The 22,500-nt window shown below is 49.9% G+C and overlaps 1 non-coding gene across 1 annotated transcript; it reads right to left on the bottom strand.

Annotated features, from left to right (window-relative positions):
• Positions 1-637: 637 nt before the first annotated feature.
• On the bottom strand, positions 638-795 carry LOC125773138 (5.8S ribosomal RNA). The gene has a single exon (XR_007419915.1). It is a non-coding gene; the product is annotated as a 5.8S ribosomal RNA (ribosomal RNA).
• Between the last annotated feature and the right edge of the window lie 21,705 nt (positions 796-22,500).

Genomic DNA, 22,500 nt, shown 5'->3' with positions numbered 1-22,500 from the left:
TCACACACACACACACACGGATTGGGCAATTTACGGTCATTTTTGAATCAACGATGGCCCCCCCGAGCACGTTGTCCGAATATCACTCCAATAAGGACAACGAGTTCCGCTCGGCATCGTTTTGATTCGATCTCTCAACAACAACTCTCGGTCGACTTGGTCGACTTGGACCCACGATGTCTCCCCCCGAGCATGTCGAGCCAACTGCACCACTATTGTATTGGACAACATGTTCCCCTCGGGCATCGATGGGTTAATCATGCACCACTATTATAAAACCCTTTGACGTTTTCCCCCAAGCACGTTGATCCAGTATTACGACGGATACGGTCAACGAAATCTTGGACATCAAAGAGGTTTTCGATTGAATTTCCCCATGTTTCACAACGTACTCTTAGCGGTATCCTACGATACGTCTCACTCTATTTGTGTGTGTGCGCGTTTACGTGCGTGCGATTTATGCGGTTCACCCCTTTACTTTCAGCGCCCTGCGGTCCCAACAAAGGTCCCGAGCACGCCATTATGCACAGTGTGGAAGCGTGTTTCCCCCACGACACTAGACGGGCTGCTCGCCATAGTGTTCTATTGTGGCACGCTCCACCCTGAAGTTTGGTTTGTTGTATATCAAGGAATTGATAGGCACTCAAGAATGTGTGCATCGGCCGGGTTTAATCGTCCGACGCGCAATATGCGTTCAACTTATCGGTGTTCATGTGTCCTGCAGTTCACATTGTGACGCGCATTTAGCTGCGGTCTTCATCGATCCATGAGCCGAGTGATCCCCTGCCTAGGGTTTTATAGTAAGGTTCCCAATGTAACACAATCCCGGTGGTACGTCCAAAGACTAACTTTCTGACTAAGTTGTCTTTATTACCCAATAGTCCCAGGCCTTGTGACTTGTGGCTCATGTCTACGCCCATGGCCACCATTCGCTAAGATAGTTTTGAAGTCACTTTGAAGGCCCAGGAACAACTCTCTTAGCACATCGGTTAACCTGGCGCCGCAGTCAACTCATGTGCTTGGATCGGATCGAGCTATTGAGTATTGGGCCTGCATACTCGCTCATCCGTATCCTTTGCGTACCGCCCCATGGCCCTTGTATGTCTGCACCACAGTTCCTGTTCGTTCCGTGCCTATGGCCGGATACGTATTGCACATCGGTATACCTGTCGCTAATCAGGCAACTCGTGTGCGTGGATTGGATCGAGCTCATGGGGTGTGTAGAGATTCCATGTTATAATTGCAAGTCCATATCCACTTTATAGGTTAAAGTCATAAGTTGTGATTGCACAACCATTCTTCATAAGAGTTTAATCACTCTTCAACTAACTTTCGTTCTGGTGTCTTGGTATCAAATCGCGTAAGACACAAGATTCTACTGGCCAAATAGAATCTAGCACATTGGTTAACCTGACGCCGCAGTCAACTCATGTGCTTGGATCGGATCGAGCTATTGAGTATTGGGCCTGCATACTCGCTCATCCGTATCCTTTGCGTACCGCCCCATGGCCCCGTCCTTAGAGTTAATGACTAGTAGGCTTAACTCTTTGTATGTCTGCACCACAGTTCCCGTTCGTTCCGTGCCGTGGCCGGATACGTATTGCACATCGGTATACCTGTCGCTACTCAGGCAACTCGTGTGCGTGGATTGGATCGAGCTCATGGGGTGTGTAGAGATTCCATGTTATAATTGCAAGTCCATATCCACTTTATAGGTTAAAGTCATAAGTTGTGATTGCACAACCATACTTCATAAGAGTTTAATAACTCTTCAACTAACTTTCGTTCTGGTGTCTTGGTATCAAATCGCATAAGACACAAGATTCTACTGGCCAAATAGAATCTAGCACATTGGTTAACCTGGCGCCGCAGTCAACTCATGTGCTTGGATCGGATCGAGCTATTGAGTATTGGGCCTGCATACTCGCTCATCCGTATCCTTTGCGTACCGCCCCATGGCCCCGTCCTTAGAGTTAATGACTAATAGGCTTAACTCTTTGTATGTCTGCACCACAGTTCCCGTTCGTTCCGTGCCGTGGCCGGATACGTATTGCACAACAGTAGATACCATCACCTGACGTATCTAACACACCACTATTGTAACTCGTCGTCGAAGGACCTTTCAAGTGCCTGATGGCCAGGGGAGCTCTTACACGGCACGGAGACACAGTGATGCTCGCCCATCACAGTGTACAACGATCGAGTTTGCTTAAGTGTCTGGGTACCTACACACCAGACACAATGCAATGGCCACGGATCCACACAAGGCACATCACATGCAGAAAGCTTCACCAGATTATGACACATACCACACTCTTGTAACTCGTCGTCGAAGGGGCGTTCAAAGTGCCTTACGGCTAGGGGAGATCTAGCACGGCACGGAGACACAGTGATGGTTGCCCATCAAAGTGTACAACGATCGAGTTTGCTTTCCGCGCAAGCGTTCTAAGTGTCTGGGTACCTACACACCAGACACAATGCAATGGCCACGGATCCACACAAGGCACATCACATGCAGAAAGCTTCACCAGATTCTGACACATACCACACTCTTGTAACTCGTCGTCGAAGGGGCGTTCAAAGTGCCTTACGGCTAGGGGGGATCTAGCACGGCACGGAGACACAGTGATGGTCACCCATCAAAGTGTACAACGAACGAGTTGGCTTTCAACAAATTCTGACACATAGCAAGCGAGCGACCGAGCTACACCGAAGGCAGCCCATGGTTGGTCACTCGCGGACGATCATCAGTAATGATCCTTCCGCAGGTTCACCTACGGAAACCTTGTTACGACTTTTACTTCCTCTAAATCATCAAGTTCGGTCAACTTCAGCCATGCCAGCTGCAGCTCACGAAGGAACCGCGGAAGGTAAGCCTCCAGAAACCTCACTAAATAATCCATCGGTAGTAGCGACGGGCGGTGTGTACAAAGGGCAGGGACGTAATCAGCACTAGCTAATGACTAGTGCTTACTAGAAATTCCAGGTTCATGGGGACCGTTGCAGTCCCCAATCCCGACTAGATGGGCATTTTAGTGATTTCCCGTTCCTCTCGGAATGGGGGCGCCTATTGGCGAGAACACGCTGCGACCCACATTGTAGCACGCGTGCAGCCCAGAACATCTAAGGGCATCACGGACCTGTTATCGCTCATTCTCAGCTTGCTAAACACAAGTTGTCCCGCTAAGCAGGGCAAACGTAGCCGACGACCGCCCGTGAAGGCGCCGCCCGGCTGTAACGTCAGGTGCGCCCGGAGGCGCACTGCTGACAGCGTTCTAGTTAGCATGTTTGAGTCACGTTCGTTATCGGAATTAACCAGACAAATCATTCCACGAACTAAGAACGGCCATGCACCACTACCCTTAAATTTGAGAAAGAGCTATCAATCTGTCTTACCTCGATAAGTTTGGACCTGGTAAATTTTCCCGTGTTGAGTCAAATTAAGCCGCAAGCTCCACTTCTTGTGGTGCCCTTCCGTCAATTCCTTTAAGTTTCAACTTTGCAACCATACTTCCCCCGGAACCCGATTTTGGTTTCCCGGAAGCGACTGAGAGCACCGAATAGGGGTAGCGTCTCCCAATTGCTAATTGGCATCGTTTACGGTTAGAACTAGGGCGGTATCTAATCGCCTTCGATCCTCTAACTTTCGTTCTTGATTAAAGAAAGCATCCATGGCAAACGCTTTCGCTTCAGTTGGTCCTACGACGGTCTACGAATTTCACCTCTCGCGCCGTAATACCAATGCCCCCAACTACTTCTGTTAATCATTACCTCTAGGTTTCTGACAAACCAACGAAATCGTATAAACCGAGGTCATATTCCATTATTCCATGCAAGATTATTCTCGGCCAACGCCAACCCCACGGGGGGGCCGGACGCTTTGTCTTAGCCTGCTTTGAGCACTCTAATTTGTTCAAGGTAAATGTGAGTATCTTGAGCACCATGAGGAGCCCGTGCCGGAGTTAACCGGTAGCACGGTACTCGTTCACAGAGTAACGCCCAAGTACACCATTGTGAGTCGCAGCCGTGAGCGCGCGCACGAACGGCCCCGGCGTGTAACCGGGCGCCCGTGGCGGTCACGTGTCTGGACGGGCAATCAACTTCGAACGTTTTAACCGCAACAACTTTAATATACGCTAGTGGAGCTGGAATTACCGCGGCTGCTGGCACCAGACTTGCCCTCCACTTGATCCTTGTTGAAGGATTTATACTCAACTCATTCCAATTATGGACCATCGTTAGAGAGGTCCATATTGTTATTTCTCGTCACTACCTCCCCGTACTGGGATTGGGTAATTTACGCGCCTGCTGCCTTCCTTGGATGTGGTAGCCATTTCTCAGGCTCCCTCTCCGGAATCGAACCCTGATTCCCCGTTACCCGTCGCAACCATGGTAGTCCTCTACACTACCATCAATAGTTGATAGGGCAGACATTTGAAAGATCTGTCGTCAGTCGACAAGCGACCATACGATCTGCGTCCTTATCCAGACTTCAACTCAAGCCGCCCGGAGGCGATTGGTTTAACTAATAAGTGCACCAGTTCAGCTACCCGCGAGGGCAACAGTCCCGGCATGTTGCATGTATTAGCTCTGGATTTTCCACAGTTATCCAAGTAACTAGTGGTAGGATGATCTTGTGAATTATAGCTGTTATACTGAGCCTTATGCGGTTTCACATTCATTTATGTTTGTACTTAGACATGCATGGCTTAACCTTTGAGACAAGCGTATATTACTGGTAGGATCAACCAGAATTCGTTCCACTACAGACACACACTCGCTTAGTGGGAAATAAATTTCCACACAACTCTCTCTCTCTAGAACCATATGGAATGGCTCTTTGGTGTTGGGTAAGGCACCAATTTGTTGGGGTGTAACGGTCACCACCAACTTTAAGTTTGTTAGGGCACAACGGAAACCACTAACTAAACTTTAGGAAACTAAATTTCCTCACACATTATCTCTCACCATATTAGCACTAGGTGCTATCCACGATTGTACAACGTTTCAACTCTTGAATCGACCGTAGGGCCGCGGAATTGCTTCCGGGCCCCTATTCTCGCTATTAATTGTTCATCTCTTTCAATACATCGAGTTCGTTCCATTGGGTAGTTCGCATGGCGAACGTTTTGATGCAGCCCCCTGGGGGACCACGGCACTTTACACCGGGTATGGTGTATGCGCAACCTACAGATAACAATAAACCCCTTATGCGTGTGTAAACCGATGTTGGGCTGCTCAACATCTTTCACGGTTACATCACTTGCACCCGAACCCATGGTGCCGATTTGGTAATATGTTGTACATGGTCTCAAGATGTACGCTTCGGCCCCTTATTCAGGGGCTCAAGCTATTACCAGCAAGAACAATCCTCATCCAGACTTGAACTCGAAACACCCGGAGGCGAACGGTTTAACTAATAAGTGCACCAGTCTTGAATCCATGCGTCGGTGGAAACAATGCCGGCGTGTTGCATGTATTAGCTCTGAACTTAGCGAGTGATTGCCTTGCAGCTGTCGAACTGAGCGTAGAGCGTGATTATCGCTCACTTGAACCATGTTGAATGGCTCTTTGGTGTAGGGTAAGGCACCAATTTGTTGGGGCGTAACGGTCACCACCAACTTAAGACTTGCTTATAGGCATTTCAACGTTTTCAACTCTTAAATCGACCGTGTTTCATTATCATCTCTTCTTCTTATTAAATGCATCGAGTTCGTTCCATTGGGTAGTTCGCGTGGCGAACGGTTTGATGCAGCCCCCCGGGGGGGACCACGGCACTTTACACCGGGCATGGTGTATGCGCAACCTACAGATCACCAATATATTTGTGATCGATAATGCACACTTCTTACACGACTGACCAGTCGACAGCGCTGCCTTCCTATTATGCGTGTGTAAACCGATGTTGGGCTGCTCAACATCTTTCACGGTTACATCACTTGCACCCGAACCCATGGTGCCGATTTGGTAATATGTTGTACATGGTCTCAAGATGTACGCTTCGACCCCTTATTCAGGGGCTCAAGCTATTACCAGCAAGAACAATCCTCATCCAGACTTGAACTCGAAACACCCGGAGGCGAACGGTTTAACTAATAAGTGCACCAGTCTTGAATCCATGCGTCGGTGGAAACAATGCCGGCATGTTGCATGTATTAGCTCTGAACATAGCGAGTGATTGCCTTGTAGCTGTCGAACTGAGCGTAGAATGTGATTATCGCTCACTTGAAAGGGTCAAGCCCTTTCGAGTCGTCCGGTTTTTACGCCAGACGACTCGGTTCACCATCTTTCGGGAAGGGACCGTCTCGGTCGCAAGCTGCTCCGGTCCCCAAACAACCTGCGACAAATGATAGGAAATGCCGACATCAATACGTGTTCAGTTTGGTTTATCGCTCATAGGTCTTTTTGACCATCGATCCCTGATTATAACTCTCAATTAAACAGTCAGGAGAGTAAGGCATGCCCATCGATATCTCATCGACAGGCGATACCGCAAGAACGGCCAACGACACATCAGGTGATCGATTATTGCTACGACTTTTGCTTAATCGTTTCCACTCCTTAGAGAAAGAAACCCCCGGGGACCGTCTCGGTCGCAAGCTGCTCCGGTCCCTAAACAACCTGCGACAAATGATAGGAAATGCCGACATCAATATGTGTTCAGTTTGGTTTATCGCTCATTGGTCTGTTTGACCATCGATCCCTGATTAAACTCTCAGTAATCCAGTCGGGAGAGTAAGGCATGCCCATCGATATCTCATCGACAGGCGATACCGCTTGAACGGCCAACGACACATCAGAGGATCGTATCTTGCTACAACTTTTGCTTAATCGTTTCTTCTCCTTGGAGAAAGAAACCCCCGGGGACCGTCTCGGTCGCAAGCTGCTCCGGTCCCTAAACAACCTGCGACAAATGATAGGAAATGCCGACATCAATACGTGTTCAGTTTGGTTTATCGCTCATTGGTCTTGTTTGACCATCGATCCCTGATTAATACTCTCAATTAGAAGGTCGGTAGAGTAAGGCATGCCCATCGATATCTCATCGACAGGCGATACCGCATGAACGGCCAACGACACATCAGAGGATCGTATCTTGCTACAACTCTTGCTTAATAGTTTCCACTCCTTGGAGAAAGAAACCCCCGGGGACCGTCTCGGCCGCAAGTTGCTCCGGTCCCTAAACAACCTGCGGCATCAAATGATAGGAAAAGCCGACATCAATACGTGTTCAGTTTGGTTTATCGCTCATAGGTCTGTTTGACCATCGATCCTAGAATTCAACTTTCGAGTAAGGCATGCCCGTCGATATCTCATCGATAGGCGATACCGGTAGAACGGCCAACGACACACATCTAGGATCGCATTTACTCTTCCTTGGATGGATAACCAATACCCTAGGACCGTTTCATCGCGAGCTGCTCCGGTCCTCAAACAACTCGCGAACCACCGATAGGATGATATTAGGAATGGCCGACTTTCATCCTTTAACTCTCAGTTCTGCTTACCAAAACATAGGTACTTGGACCTTAAAGACCACTATATGTTCCCCGATCGGGGGCAATCGGAACGTCTATCCATCATCAACATCGTTTCACTCATTCCGAACCACCAAATTGGACAGACAGTACCATATTCACCAACCGATTGCTTCAACTTCGCAAACTGTATGGTAAGTTCTACTAATTTCACATCTTACCATCGACTAATAGTGCATAAATCCACTTGGAAATCACTTTTCCTTGGTCCTCGGACCTTCTACGACAACGTCCAACAAATATCCGAAGTCGTTTCCCAACTTAGACCAAGCATTTCGTATCTTTACTTCTAATCGATTTTTTCTCTCATAATTGACGATCAAAATCTAAAAACCACATTTTGAGCCAGAAGCAGTCGTCCGATCGTCCTGGGGGTAGTCTCAATCGATTTAGAAGGGCCCAATTCATAAAGATACGTACTCAGTCAAATTCATGCTTCTGGCTCACCTACCCCCTATATAGAAAACGAAAGCGTACAGGCGTGGAAAACGTGCCATTTTTCTCCATCACGGACTTTTTTTTTCTCGTTGCACCGACTCTAGTAAAAAAGTGAAATTTTTTACTAGTTACCAACTTTTGCAAATTATCATCGGATATCACTTTTCATGGTCTATAGTAAGTTCTTATCACGTTTTAGTAGTTTTTGAAAAAAAAATTTTTTTGAACTTTTCAAAATTTTTCAAAACAAAGTTTTTGTAGGCGGTTTTGTGTATGGAGGGTTACTAGTCTCGGGGTCACTGTTTGACCAAAAAACCACTATATATCATTCGAAAGGTAATTTCAAGGGCTACAAAAAATTGTTCTACGGCACCCCCCTCCGACGTCTAGTATTCGAGTTATTGGCCAAAAACCATCACTTGAGCGATTTTTCGTTCAGGGTACCCGACTCTAGTAAAAAAGTGAAATTTTTCTCGATTGACCAAGTGTTGCAAATGACCATCGGATTTCACTTTTTATGGTCTATAGTGAGTTCTGATCACGATTTGGTACTTTTTGAAAAAATATTTTTTGACGCACTTTTCAAAATTTTGCAAAACCAAAACTTTTTAGGCGGTTTTGTGTATGGAGGGTTACTAGACTCGGGGTCACTGTTTGACCAAAAACCCACTATATATCATTCGAAAGGTAATTTCAAGGGCTACAAAAAATTGTTCTACGGCACCCCCCTCCGACGTCTAGTATTCGAGTTATTGGCCAAAAACCGCAACTATAGCGGTTTTTCGTACAGGGTACCCGACTCTAGTAAAATGATGCGATTTTTACTAGTCTAGGAACTTTTTGGTCAAAAAATCAAGTATATGTCATTCGATAGATAATTTCAAGGGCTACCAAAAATTGTTCCACGACACCCCCCTGCGACGTCTAGTATTCGAGTTATTAGCCAAAAACCGCAACTTAAGCGGTTTTTCGTCCAGGGTACCCGACTCTAGTAAAATGATGCGATTTTTACTAGTCTAGGGAACTTTTTGGCCAAAAATCAAGTATATGTCATTCGATAGATAATTTCAAGGGCTACCAAAAATTGTTCCACGACACCCCCCTCCGACGTCTAGTATTAGAGTTATTAGCCAAAAACCGCAACTATAGCGGTTTTTCGTCCAGGGTACCCGACTCTAGTAAAATGATGCGATTTTTACTAGTCTAGGGAACTTTTTGGCCAAAAATCAAGTATATGTCATTCGATAGATAATTTCAAGGGCTACCAAAAATTGTTCCACGACACCCCCCTCCGACGTCTAGTATTCGAGTTATTAGCCAAAAACCGCAATTATATCGGTTTTTCGTCCAGGGTACCCGACTCTAGTAAAATGATGCGATTTTTACTAGTCTAGGGAACTTTTTGGCCAAAAATCAAGTATATGTCATTCGATAGATAATTTCAAGGGCTACCAAAAATTGTTCCACGACACCCCCCTGCGACGTCTAGTATTCGAGTTATTAGCCAAAAACCGCAATTATAGCGGTTTTTCGTCCAGGGTACCCGACTCTAGTAAAATGATGCGATTTTTACTAGTCTAGGGAACTTTTTGGCCAAAAATCAAGTATATGTCATTCGATAGATAATTTCAAGGGCTACCAAAAATTGTTCCATGACACCCCCCTGCGACGTCTAGTATTCGAGTTATGGGCCAAAAACCATTCATACTTGAGCATTTTGCTCATTTTGCCTGTACGGGTACCGGGGACTAGTAAAATCAGGCCAATTTTACTAGAGTAGGGGTCCTTTTTGGTCAAAAAAACAACTTTTGCTCGTTCGATAGGGAATCGATAGGGCAACAAAAAATCGTTCTACGACCCCCCCTTCCGATGTCTAGTATTCGAGTTATGGGCCAAAAACAGTTTATAGTTAATTTTTCACTCGATTTTACACCAAGTATCGCACATTACTCCGGTTCTATACATTGGATCGTCAATCTTTAAGATTTTATGGGTAGTTCCAACTGTTTGCTGCATTTCATCCATACATTACCAACCGATTCAATGTCTGTGCTAGAAGTTATTAGAGGAATAAAAAAATTTACCCTTGGCTTTGGACCGTACAAGTTTACCCATTTTTGGCCCGTATTTGCCCCATAGCTCCGCCGGTATCCAAGATATCGCCACACTTTCTTCTGGCCATGGCTAGATGGCACTTGTGGCTAGATTTCTTCCATGCACCACTAACCGCTACCATGTCTGTGGCCGGAGCTATTCACGAAAGCGCCTCGCGCACTTGGTCGGATTTTTGGTCCAACTTCACCATTTTTGGCCCATATTTGCACCATAGCTCCGCCGGTATCCAAGATATGGCCACACTTTCTTCTGGCCATGGCTAGATGGCACTTGTGGCTAGATTTCTTCCATGCACCACTAATCGCTACCATGTCTGTGGCCGGAGCTATTCACGAAAGCGTCTCGCGCACTTGGTCGGATTTTTGGTCCAACTTGCACCATTTTTGGCCCGTATTTGCACCATAGCTCCGCCGGTATCCAAGATATGGCCACACTTTCTTCTGGCCATGGGTAGATGGCACTTGTGGCTAGATTTCTTCCATGCACCACTAATCGCTAACATGTCTGTGGCCGGAGCTATTCGACGAACAACCATCGCATTTACCTAGGTACTTTTTCGGATTTTTGGTCCAACTTGCACCATTTTTGGCCCATATTTGCCCCATAGCTCCGCCGGTATCCAAGATATGGCCACACTTTCTTCTGGCCATGGGTAGATGGCACTTGTGGCTAGATTTCTTCCATGCACCACTAATCGCTACCATGTCTGTGGCCGGAGCTATTCACGAAAGCGCCTCGCGCACTTGGTCGGATTTTTGGTCCAACTTGCACCATTTTTGGCCCATATTTGCCCCATAGCTCCGCCGGTATCCAAGATATGGCCACACTTTCTTCTGGCCATGGGTAGATGGCACTTGTGGCTAGATTTCTTCCATGCACCACTAATCGCTACCATGTCTGTGGCCGGAGCTATTCACGAAAGCGCCTCGCGCACTTGGTCGGATTTTTGGTCCAACTTGCACCATTTTTGGCCCATATTTGCCCCATAGCTCCGCCGGTATCCAAGATATGGCCACACTTTCTTCTGGCCATGGGTAGATGGCACTTGTGGCTAGATTTCTTCCATGCACCACTAATCGCTGCCATGTCTCTGGCCGGAGCTATTCGACGAACAACCATCGCATTTACCTAGGTACTTTTTCGGATTTTTGGTCCAACTTGCACCATTTTTGGCCCATATTTGCCCCATAGCTCCGCCGGTATCCAAGATATGGCCACACTTTCTTCTGGCCATGGGTAGATGGCACTTGTGGCTAGATTTCTTCCATGCACCACTAATCGCTACCATGTCTGTGGCCGGAGCTATTCACGAAAGCGCCTCGCGCACTTGGTCGGATTTTTGGTCCAACTTGCACCATTTTTGGCCCATATTTGCCCCATAGCTCCGCCGGTATCCAAGATATGGCCACACTTTCTTCTGGCCATGGGTAGATGGCACTTGTGGCTAGATTTCTTCCATGCACCACTAATCGCTACCATGTCTGTGGCCGGAGCTATTCGACGAACAACCATCGCATTCACCTTCTCGTTGCACTTCTTCGGGAATTTGGTGCAACCAAGTTTTCACTATAACTTGGTCATTTTCCGTCCATCGGACATGCGGTTTTGGGTGTCGATACTTGACACCGCGCGCTACAATATGTTCCTCCACGACCATGTGGTCCGATGCTTCCAACAGGAGCTATTCGAGGAGTACCGATTTTTCACCATTAAAAATGCTCGTTTTTGCACCAACTTTTGCCTATAACTCAGGCTGTATCGATCGGATCTTCAATCTTGAAAAAGTTTTGGATAGGTGGCATCAAATGCTACATTTCGTTCTTCCACGTCAACTTTGTCCGATGTCTAGCAAAAAAGTTATTCGCGAACCAAGTCCAGAACCCATGCAATGGCTGCCCACATTGCATACATCACGGCGGTTAACTCTCGTTACTCTATACCGAGGACTTGGTACTTTTTCAGGCATTCGTTGCTACTTCTCGGTTCATGATATTCGTTTACGGTCTTCACTAGGGCATTTGGTGCTCCTTATCGGTTCATGATATTCGTTTACGGTCTTCACTAGGGCATTTGGTGCTCCTTATCGGTTCATGATATTCGTTTACGGTCTTCACTAGGGCATTTGGTGCTCCTTATCGGTTCATGATATTCGTTTACGGTCTTCACTAGGGCATTTGGTGCTCCTTATCGGTTCATGATATTCGTTTACGGTCTTCACTAGGGCATTTGGTGCTCCTTATCGGTTCATGATATTCGTTTACGGTCTTCACTAGGGCATTTGGTGCTCCTTATCGGTTCATGATATTCGTTTACGGTCTTCACTAGGGCATTTGGTACTGGGCTTCCCACTTTCTACTGATCGATCCATACTCACTTGCGTGCACCTAGCCTAGGAAGGTTTCCTATGGCTTCCCATCTTTCTACTGATCGATCCATACTCACTTGCGTGCACCTAGCCTAGGAAGGTTTCCTATGGCTTCCCATCTTTCTACTGATCGATCCATACTCACTTGCGTGCACCTAGCCTAGGAAGGTTTCCTTGGGCTTCCCATCTTTCTACTGATCGATCCATACTCACTTGCGTGCACCTAGCCTAGGAAGGTTTCCTTGGGCTTCCCATCTTTCTACTGATCGATCCATACTCACTTGCGTGCACCTAGCCTAGGAAGGTTTCCTATGGCTTCCCATCTTTCTACTGATCGATCCATACTCACTTGCGTGCACCTAGCCTAGGAAGGTTTCCTATGGCTTCCCATCTTTCTACTGATCGATCCATACTCACTTGCGTGCACCTAGCCTAGGAAGGTTTCCTTGGGCTTCCCATCTTTCTACTGATCGATCCATACTCACTTGCGTGCACCTAGCCTAGGAAGGTTTCCTTGGGCTTCCCATCTTTCTACTGATCGATCCATACTCACTTGCGTGCACCTAGCCTAGGAAGGTTTCCTTGGGCTTCCCATCTTTCTACTGATCGATCCATACTCACTTGCGTGCACCTAGCCTAGGAAGGTTTCCTATGGCTTCCCATCTTTCTACTGATCGATCCATACTCACTTGCGTGCACCTAGCCTAGGAAGGTTTCCTATGGCTTCCCATCTTTCTACTGATCGATCCATACTCACTTGCGTGCACCTAGCCTAGGAAGGTTTCCTTGGGCTTCCCATCTTTCTACTGATCGATCCATACTCACTTGCGTGCACCTAGCCTAGGAAGGTTTCCTTGGGCTTCCCATCTTTCTACTGATCGATCCATACTCACTTGCGTGCACCTAGCCTAGGAAGGTTTCCTTGGGCTTCCCATCTTTCTACTGATCGATCCATACTCACTTGCGTGCACCTAGCCTAGGAAGGTTTCCCTTTGGTACCGACTTCCATCTACGCACTCGATATAACCTAGGTACTTGGTACCGATGATGGTTAACACTCAAGCATTTCTTGCATCCTGCGTGCAAGGTACCAATTTTCACTTCTTAGGTACGTTTATGGGCCCGCATTTATCCAATATCGCTCCGATGGCCTTTCGCATTATTTCATCCAATAGCCCTTGCCAAAAGCTACCAAAAGTTCCTCCACGGCCATGTGCTCCGACGCTTAGTTTAGGAAATATTCGAAAAAATTCATCTTAGGAAAAATTTTCTTATTGGAAAATCACCTTAAATCGATGGCCATTTTTTGGGCAAAAACTTTAACGTCTTCCCGACTTTGCGGGAATTGCGAATTTTAGGCACCCAGAGAAAATCTTTTACTTTAAGGGGGCGGCCGCGAAGTTGCCCAAAGTCTCGGACACAAAAATTCTCAAGTTCCCCACTCTAGTAAAGCGCCCTATGAGTATCTCCTGGCCCGCGAGCTCTGCGAGCGGGCCAGCTTCGGCGATTTTTGCCTTTTCGCCTAGGCGGTTCTTCTACGAAATTGGTCCACAGCTTTTGCTCAGAAAGCTAGCATTTGTTGCAACAGTTAGGTACTTGGTACCACATTTTGGTATCCATTTGGGCATTTGTGGCAACTACTCGGTACTTTGGCCCACATTTCGCTCTACTCGGGCTTCTATGGTGGTACTTGTCGGTACTTCTGGCCAACTTAGGCCAATTGGGTGCAACTTGTGGGTACTCTGTGGGTACTTTAGGGCGTATTGTGTCTTTCGGGTGAACCTTCGCTATACTTCATGGGTACTGATGGCCAACTTAGGAACATTCAGTGCAACCTTTGGGCCTAAGGAAATTTGTCCAACTCTTTGGACTTAGAAAATTTTCTGGACTTAGAAAATTTTTTGGACTTGTAAAAATTTTCAAATGTTCAATTTGGCCCACATTTCGCTCTACTCGGGCCTCTATGGTGCTACTTGGCGGTACTTTTGGCCAACTTAGGCCAATTGGGTGCTCTTTGTGGATACTCTATCGGTACTTTTGGCCAACTTAGGCCAATGGGGTGCTATATGTGGGTGCTCTATCGGTACTTTTGGCCAACTTAGGCCAATTGGGTGCTCTTTGTGGATACTCTATCGGTACTTTTGGCCATGTTAGGCCCATTCGGTGCTATTTGTGGGTACTCTATCAGTACTTTTGGCCAACTTAGGCCAACTCAGTGCTACTTGTGGGTACTCTATCGGTACTTTTGGCCAACTTAGGCCAACTCGGTGCTATTTGTGGGTACTCTATCGGTACTTTTGGCCAACTTAGGCCCATTCGGTGCTATTTGTGGGTACTCTATCGGTACTTTTGGCCAACATAGGCCAATTGGGTGCTACTTGTGGGTGCTCTATCGGTACTTTTGGCCAACTTAGGCCAACTGGGTGCTATTTGTGGGTACTCTATCGGTACTTTTGGCCAACATAGGCCAATTGGGTGCTACTTTTGGGTGCTCTATCGGTACTTTTGGCCAACTTAGGCCAACTGGGTGCTATTTGTGGGTACTCTATCGGTACTTTTGGCCAACTTAGGCCAACTCAGTGCTTCTTGTGGGTACTCTATCGGTACTTTTGGCCAACTTAGGCCAACTCAGTGCTACTTGTGGGTACTCTATCGGTACTTTTGGCCAACATAGGCCAATTGGGTGCTCTTTGTGGGTGCTCTATCGGTACTTTGGGACATATTATGTCCTTCGGGTGAACCTTCTCGATACCTCATGGGTACTTGTGGCCAACTTAGGAAAATTCAGTGCAACCTATGGGCCTTTGGAAATTGTTCCAACACTTTGGACTTAGAAAATTTTCTGGACTTAGAAAATTTTTTGGACTTAGAAAAATTTTCAACTTCTGTATCTTCTTCATCATGTTCCATTTTGTGGGACTTAGAAAATTTTCTGGACTTAGAAAATTTTTTGGACTTAGGAAATTTTTCAACACTTGTAAAATTTTTGTTCCTTCTTTGAAGAAGAATACTTTCCACTATTAGCTTCTTTCTCTTTTTCTTCTTAGTTGTCTTCTTATTTTCGGTCCGAGAGCGCCGACACTTGTAAAATTATCTAAGTCCGAAGACTTTTGGAATGAACCAAAAGTCAACGAACACAATACATCAACCCTATCAACATCAAGTGGCAACCCGAAGGAAGCGCAGCGGCCAGCCCATGTACAACGCGAAGTTGTAGCATGCAACCAACCAACCGCTAACCTCCAACGGCACTCAATGTATTCGTTACACATGGGCGCACCTGCACCACACTGTCGTGACCATCCAACGAGCCGTCGGTTCGGTCGTGTGTTACAAGCACCCCATCACATAGGCATAGAGTCACCACACAGTGTTCTTCAACACTCTCGTCACATGGTGCAAGTCACGGTACGCACCACCAATGTGCACTGGTTGGCCAATTCCAGCACACACGGGGCGCGCACGCGCAAGCACTAACCACCAAGCATGGGTCGCCTGAGAGGATCGATGCGAACGCATCTCTACAACTTGAAGCTCCCAGCCTGTAGTCCCGTCGTTTGCGGGCGGTCGTAGGTGTCGAAACTAGTGATATCCACAGTCGGCAAGCTCGTCCACCGGTGTTCCCAACATGTATGGTACTAACACGTGCAGCGCGAACCCGCCCTTTGCGGCCTAGTAGTAAGCGGGGATGAGACGCCAGTGTGCCAATGGACAGCACGGACGGTTCTCGGAGGGTTGTTAGGCCCGCTAGCTTACGACCACCTAATGGGTATAAGAAGCGCTATCAGCTCGGATTGGATACGACCTTAGAGGCGTTCAGGCATAATCCAGCGGACGTAGCGTCATACCATAGTCCGTTCGAACTAGTATTGAGCCAGTGGTCCGTACCTGTGGTTCCTCTCGTACTGCACAGGAATTCCGTTAAGATAGCGACAAACAATGCACACCAGTAGGGTAAAACTAACCTGTCTCACGACGGTCTAAACCCAGCTCACGTTCCCTTGAAAGGGTGAACAATCCTACGCTTGGTAAATTTTGCTTTACAATGATAGGAAGAGCCGACATCGAAGGATCAAAAAGCCACGTCGCTATGAACGCTTGGCGGCCACAAGCCAGTTATCCCTGTAATTGTCACCTGGGTGCTGACAAGTGAAGATGTGGTAAACAAACGCTCCGTCAAGAAGTGGTGAAAATTTGGTGAAAATCGTAATAAAATCGTTTTAAAAGTGTCAAAATCGTGCTTAGAGCACCCGATTTACCCAAAAATAGTGAAGTTCGGCCAAAAAACGACAATTTTTGTGCAAATATAGTTTTGTTGTGTTTTTGCCCCCTCCGGGAGCACCAAAGTGAACCGGTGTTCAGGTGTGCAAAAAATCACCTCTTTTCCTGCCGGAAGAGGTTGATTTAAGGTAAATCGTGGCCGCTGAAGCCGATAAAACGGTTTCCGAGTCGATCGGAGCAGTGGAAGTGCGACAAAAAACGATATTTTGGTGCCCATACATTTTGTATGGGGAACTTTGGACACTCACAGCTCAGTGAATTTTGAACGGATTTGGACCGGATATGTTTTAAATCGTGTGCGGAGTGCCAAAGAAGTGATTTTGTGAAAAAACCGCATCAAAATCGGTGATTTTAGTGCTGAAAAAAGTGGAAAACACTTTTGCAACACGTGGTGACAGAACTGCCCAGGCGGCATTTTCCCATGGTACAAAATATTGAGTGTGTTATAAAGTGGAAAATTTTTATCGCCTGATCGGTTTCGTGAGTGTTGGAGGTGGTTGAGCACGGAGAGACGATTCGGGGAAAATTTTTCCCCCCGCTCCCACCTCACCCCATCGCCCTCAGTGACCCCCGGCCTTATTAAGGCCTTATCAAGGTGCATTAAATTTTGGACTTCGCCGGAAAATTACACAAGTGCAGTGGAAAATTCCGGTTTTGTGCTGGAAAATTCGGGGACCTCCAGACGCACCCCCTGGATTTTTTCCGGACCTCCAGCACCCCCCCCGCATTTTCCGGATTTCCTTATTAAGGCGTTAAAAAGGTGAAAAACATAAAAACGCTGCGGAAAATTATTTGCGGGCTGCAAAAAATTCCGGTTTTGGGCTCTAAAATTCGGGGACCACTTGCCACACCCCCTGAAATTTTTTCCGCGCCCCCACCACCCACCCACCGCCCCCCCCGGATCAGGAATCGCGGATTTTTGGTGGATTTTCGGGTTTTTCGCCATTTTCGGGTGAAAGGAGGGGAGATAGGAGCTTGGTGTGTTCGGGAGTTTTGCTCAGGAGGGGCAATTACATCTAGCCCCCCACCCTCCTGGGTCATTTTCCACCCCCCCCCTGGCCAATTCGGCATTTTTGGGGGTCTAGCTCGGTCTTGATAAATCGTGGAACGACCTAACGTGACGAAACACCACCTCCCTGAACGATTTTACTGCTCGAATACCATTTCTGCTGTGGTGGTTCTCACGGGGCAGTCCGCTGCTGGCGTCCTCCCGTGAGGGGGAGTAAATCCAGCATAAAGTGCGGAAAATGTCAGTATCTGGGCGATCCCTTCGTCCCAGGGCTGACTCATCCGACGTGAGACCGGCCAAGCTTCCGCAGATTATGGAGGCGAAAGTGGCCGTGACTAGAGTGTCCCTACCGACAATGAAGCCAGCTAGCTCGGAGATGGTCGAGCTGAGGAAGCTCATGAGTGAGACTTCCCTCACTAATGAGCAGCTACTGTCGACAATTCAGGACCTGCAGCAGGAGCTCTCGGCTCTCCGTCAGCGTATGGACGCCAACGCCGAGCAGGCTCGGATTGATATGCAGCAGGTTCAGGAGCGTGCTCGTCAGGAGCTACAGGCGGTCCAGGAGCAGGCTCGCCAGCGTGAAGAGCGGCTTCGGGAAGAACACATGAAGGACCGGCAGGCGCTGAACGAGCTTATCCTGCAGTCGATTGGCGCCAAGAATGTGACTGCTCAGGGTTACTACGCCAGCATCGCCGAGGAGCAGCGCACGTGGGCAGAGGTGGCCAGTAGTGAGCCGGTTAAGCGCGTGCAGCGCAAGCGTGGCAATCGCCGTGGTAAGGCGCAGCCATCACAACAGCAGCAGCAGCAGCAACAAATCCGGCAGCAACAGCCATCCCAGCAGCGTCAGCAGCAGCAGACACGCCAGCAGTGGCCGGCGTTGCAGAAGCGGCAGCAGACGCAACAGCAGGGGCCAACGTTACAACAGCAGCAGCAGACGCGACAGCAGCGGCCAACGGTGCAGCAGCAGAGCCAGCCGCGACAACAGCAACAGCAGAGTCAACAAAAGCCGACTCGCCGTAACGTGCGTCCAGACACCATCGAAGTGGCGCCGGCAGTAGGTACAACCTGGACGCAGGTGTATCTGAAGCTACGTACGGCCCCAGAACTGGAAGAGGTCCGCACGGCTATCGGGATGGGCCGGCGAACGGCACAGGATCATCTCCGTGTCCCCATTAGTCGAAGCGCGGACAGTGAGGCACTCGCGGATAAGATCCAGAGTGTCATTGGCGAAATGGGTGCAGTGCGAGTGCTGACTGAGATGGGTGAGCTGCTGATCACCCATGTCGACTCGCTGGCCACCGTTGATGAGGTGAAGGAGGCGATTCGGGCTAAGCTTGGAGTAGCCCCGGGCATCACCTTCTGTGAAGTTTGGGAGCTGAGCGATGGCACGAAGCGCGCACGTGTTCGTCTTCCGCTGGTAAAGGCGCAGCAGCTGTACGAGGCAAAACTGTCTCTTTGCCAGTGCATCAGCGTGGCTCATGAGGTCCCTCGTCGTCCGATCTCCCAGCGTCGCTGTCTGCGGTGCCTGGAAACGGGGCACATCGTGCGGGACTGTCGGAATGAAGCGGACTACCGAGGCAAATGCTTCCGCTGTGGCAGCACCGGTCATCTGGCGAAAGCCTGCGCTTTGGAGCCCAAATGCCTTAAGTGTGGTGGCCCGCACAACATCGGTCACCAGAGCTGTGGACAACTGCCGGCACCGTGCCAGGTGTGAGGCAACAACTGCGAGTGTTGCAGGCGAACCTGGGTGGTGGACGCACCGCACAGGATTTCGTTCTGCAATCCGCTCGGACTGAGCGGATCGACGTGCTGCTGCTTTCGGAGGTGTACCGGCCTCCGGAGAACAACGGAACGTGGTCAGTGGACTCATCGGGGGCAGTGGCCGTGGTGGCCACCGGAGCATATCCCATCCAGCGTGTGTGGCGCAGCCCAACGCCCGGATTGGTGGCCGCCCAGATTGGAGGAGTTGTTTTCGTCAGCTGCTATGCTCCTCCACGACTGACTCTCGGTGAGTTCGAGCATTTTCTTGAGGCGCTCGAACTGGAGGCACTTTCCCATCATCACGTCGTAGTGGCAGGCGACTTCAACGCCTGGCATGAGGAGTGGGGAAGCGAGCGGAACACCGTGCGAGGTGAGGCGCTGCTCAACACCATCGAGCAGCTTGGGCTGAGGATCCTCAACCAGGGAACAACCCCAACGTTCGTCGGGAACGGTGTTGCCACACCCAGCGTCGTGGATGTGTCGTTCGCGAGCGAGACTATCGCACGCCCCGACACATGGGCAGTGGCTCCTGACTCGTTGGCGCGGTTTTATACGGCTTCCGACCACCGGTACATCCTTTACACCGTCGGGCCGTCCTCCTCACCTCAGCTCCAACGTCAGCAGCAGCACCAAAGCCAGAACCAGCGACCGCAGCAGCAGCGGCATCATCGGCGGCAACAACAACAGCAAAATCGCCGGCGACAGCAGCAGCACGACCAGCAGCGGGTACGAGGCCACCAGTCAAGCAGGAGATGGAAGGCTTCGCAGTTTTCAGCCGAGGCGTTCCGAGCAGCACTTAGCGCAGCGAACTTCGTGGAGCGAGCAGTAAACCAGGAGGGGATGGTCGATGCCATGTTGCGGGCATGCGACCAAACGATGGCGCGGATCACCTCGTCGCACCGTGATCCCCATCGAGCCCTCTTCTGGTGGACACCGGAGCTCACACGCCTTCGTGAGGAATGTGCAGCAGCTCGCGACCGTATGGTTGCCACGGTCGATTTGCAGGAGCGCAGCATCGCAGCAGCGCACCACCGGACTGCGAGGCGGGCCATGGAGAAGGCGATTCGGGCCAGCAAGCGCACTGAGTTTGATGAGCTCATCCGACTGGCGGAGGAGAACGAGTTCGGAGCAGGGTACCGGACTGTCATGTCTCGGATTCGTGGCAGTTACGTGCCTCCCGAGACTGACAAGGAGGAGCTGCTACGCATCTCTGGGGACCTGTTTCCGACTCACCCGGCTGTCGAGTGGCCGGCAGAGGAGGACGTCGAGGATGGGCAGTCGCTGATGCCTGTCACCACGCGAGAGCTGCTGGACATCGTGGCGTGCATGGCCAACCGGAAGGCGCCGGGATTGGACGGGATCCCCAATGCAGCCGTGAAGACAGCGATCAGGGAGTACCCGGAGGTCTTCTGCCGTCTGTACCAGGACTGTCTCGACCGTGGCGAGTTTCCTTCGTCATGGAAGAGGCAGCGCTTGGTGCTGCTGCCAAAGCCTGGCAAACCTCCCGGGGAAAGCTCCTCGTACCGGCCGTTGTGCATGCTAGACGCACTCGGCAAGGTGTTGGAGCGCCTGATCCTGTCCCGGTTGAATCTTCACCTTGAGGACCCTGAAGCCCCACGACTGTCGGATCACCAGTACGGCTTCCGGAAGGGGCGATCCACCATCAGCGCGATCCAGCGAGTTGTGGAGATGGGAAGGACGGCCAAGTCCTTCCGCCGGACTAACCAGCGAGACAACCGCTGCCTGATGGTGGTAGCGTTGGACGTCCGCAACGCGTTCAACACCGCGTCCTGGCAGTCCATCGCCAACGTGCTGCGTGAGAAAGGCGTTCCATCCCCGCTGCGAAGGATAATTCGCAGCTACTTCAAGGACCGGCGGTTAATCATCGAAACCAGTGAGGGACCCGTCGAGCAGCACATCAGCGCGGGAGTTCCGCAGGGCTCCATTCTGGGGCCAACCTTGTGGAACGTGCTGTACGACGGGGTCCTGGGAGTGTCGCTGCCACAGGGGACCGAGCTAGTCGGTTATGCCGACGACTTGGTTCTTCTCGTCCCGGCGGTGACTCCCGAAGCCGCGGCCTTGAAGGCCGAGACAGCTGTCGCATCGATTGGAGAATGGCTGACTCGTCACCGTCTCTCCCTGGCGCCCGAGAAGACTGAGATGACGATCATCTCCAGCCTGAAGAGACCACCGTCGGTCTCCATCAACATCGGCGGTGTAGTGGTTCCCTTCTCCCGGTCCATCCGCTACCTGGGAGTCTGGCTACAGGATCATCTATCCTGGCTCCCTCACGTCGAGAAGGCAGCGGCGAAGGCGGAGAAGGTCGCCCAGGCGGTGGCACGACTTCTGCCGAATCACAGCGGCCCGAAATCGTCTCGAGCCCGCCTGCTGGCGGCTGTAGCGGATTCCATCCTTCGCTACGGAGCCCCAGTATGGTCGGAAGGCTTGGAAAGACAGCAATGCCGCAGGCTTGTTGGTCGAGTACAGCGCAAGACGGCGATTCGGGTCTGCAGAGCGTTCCGCACAGTGCGCGGTGAGACGGCGGTACTGCTGGCCGGGCTGATCCCGATTTGCCGCCTGATCGACGAGGACAGCAGAGTTTATCACCGTCTTCATCAGGAGGACCGGACGGAGGCTGGTGAAACGATCCGGGCGGATGAACGCGAGCGTACATACCAGGCTTGGCAAGCCCAGTGGGACGCGGATGCGGGTAACGAGGAGGCCAGTCGTTACGTGCGCTGGGCACATCGTGTGATTCCGGACGTCAAGGCCTGGCAGTCACGGAAGCACGGAGACGTGACTTTCCAGTTAGCACAGGTATTGTCCGGTCACGGATTCTTCCGTGACTACCTGTGCAACATGGGCTTCACGTCATCCCCGGACTGTCAGCGCTGCCCAGGTGTGGCTGAGACTGCTGAACACGCGGTGTTTAGCTGTCCGCGATTCGCTGCTGTACGAGAGGAGCTGCTTGGCGGGTCGGATCCGGTGTCTCC

The sequence above is a fragment of the Anopheles funestus genome (assembly GCF_943734845.2).
Source record: "Anopheles funestus chromosome X unlocalized genomic scaffold, idAnoFuneDA-416_04 X_unloc_22, whole genome shotgun sequence".
NCBI lineage: Eukaryota > Metazoa > Arthropoda > Insecta > Diptera > Culicidae > Anopheles > Anopheles funestus.
This window is presented reverse-complemented; position numbering and strand designations above follow the sequence as displayed.